Raw genomic sequence first — 2,166 nt, 5'->3', positions numbered from 1 at the left:
GATTGGTTTATTTAGTTGGATTTCAATTGATTTTTTATCAGGAAATGTCCATAATGAACCGGAAAATCCACAAAACCCTCAAGAACCTCAAAATCAAAACCCTCCTCAAGAAGAACAACAAATTCCACAACTCGAACCAATTGCAAGACCTCTGCCAGGCACACAAGAAAATATAAGAAATGAAATACAGAGAGGCAAAACTGAATTAGAAAGACTCATTGCTCGGTTGAAAGAATTCGGACAAACCAATCCAATGAGGGCTCAATTGGCATCATCCCTCGAATCCATTAACACTCAGATAGCCTCAGTTAGTGGTCAGTTAGATATTTGGCGAGCTAAGAGGGATGAACAAAAAATATATTATGCAAATAAATTGTCATATGAAGATGTTAAAATATATATATATATATATCAAAAGGTAGTATATGTGCATTATTTAGAAAAACCAGTGAGCCAAATACTGTTAGAGAGGGTACTAAACGATTCCCCATCCATTGGTGCATACATGATGCTATTAGAAATAATTTTTGGGATAGATGGTGGATGGTTTTTGATGCCCCTCCTTGCAACAATCATGAGGTCCCCATGTATTTTTTGAAGAAATTATATTGTGAGTTTGTCCTTGGGGAGATCCCCAATTATTTTGATATGTTAGACTCCCAGGGTAGAGGTGGGGGGTCATCATCTGAGAGGCCAAGAGCACGTCGTGACCCTAATGTAGTTAGGGCACCTGTGGTCCATCCACAGCACGAGCATGTGATTATTCCTTCAGTTGTGAAGGAACATGTAGAGGCCAGCACTCTAGGGACCATTAATTCTTTGATGCAGACACTCATCCATTCCATGAGCCCATTAGTTGAGGGGGATCCTTCTATGCGTCATGGTCACATGTGCACTTCATGCGGATCCCTATGCACATTTGGCACTCATGCCAGAGATGGTGCAGATGATGGGCTTGTCACTGATGAGTTCCTAAACGAGACATTTGGCATTGACACATAGGTAAATTACTAATTTGATCACATTTCATATGTATAGTGAATGATTAATTAATTAGCATTTATTGACATTGTTCAAAATTTAGGGTCAAAGTGTTGCTGGGCCTAGCAGCGATCCTCTAGGCCCATTTTTTGTCCCTTCGACAAGTCCTGAGGTATGTATCAATTTAATCATTTTAATTAATACATATATTTATTGTGTAATCATATTAAATATTGACAAAAAAAATTATGCATGTGCATCAGTTCTCCACAGGACCCTCAACCTTTACCACAGACACAGAGCAGAGACATCATACGAGCTTCACACAGGTATAGTTGTATCATGTTAATTTAATTCATTTGATTATATTTATTCCATGTTTCATGTTAGATATAATGTGTATTGTATGACATGCAGCTCATGATGTCGGACACACCTCCTCATCTACGACAGTCTGTTGATAGTGGAGTGGCCGCAGTTGTGGCTAGCTCACAGCCACTGACGGAGGTATGAAAGAATTTTCTTCATTTTAGTTGTTGTTTATAATAGTTAATCTCAAAATTTCTAATGCTATTTATAAGTGATTATATTTATTTAATTGTTGTAGGGTCTTGTCACGCCTAATCGTCCACGAGCATTTAAGGTGGACTTACAGAGTGACTATTTGTTGGCGGTAAGAAAATAATTGATTTTGTGTGTACATATATTTAATTTCAATGTATAATAAATATTGATTCGTATCTACTTTCTTTGTATCATTTGGACCTCGAGAAGAGCCTCAACAAGAGGTCAAGTGAGCATGTCAGGAGGGCCCCGTCATCTCCACTGTCTCCCTCCACATGATGGTAGAGGACGTCGAGAGACTTGTTTCCTTCCCCTCATGGGAAGGAAAAGATGTAGTTGAGATATTCGATACATATATATATATATATATAGAGAGAGAGAGAGAGAGAGAGAGAGAGACTTGTTTCCTTCCTCATGTATATATATAGGGATCAGAGAGACATATTCGACATACATTTGATGTACATATGACATTCTATATTTGATGTATGACATTTATTTGATGTATGACATTATTGGTTAATATATGATATGTTTGTTCATATACGACATTATTGGTTATCATAATATATTATGTGTTTGTTAATGTATATGACATTATTGGTTATCATTTTGTATTAT

This window comes from Cupressus sempervirens, chromosome 4 (assembly GCF_028749045.1).
Source record: "Cupressus sempervirens isolate cs-2001-9-10 chromosome 4, ASM2874904v1, whole genome shotgun sequence".
Lineage (NCBI taxonomy): Eukaryota > Viridiplantae > Streptophyta > Pinopsida > Cupressales > Cupressaceae > Cupressus > Cupressus sempervirens.
Note: the sequence above shows the minus strand (reverse complement) of the source record.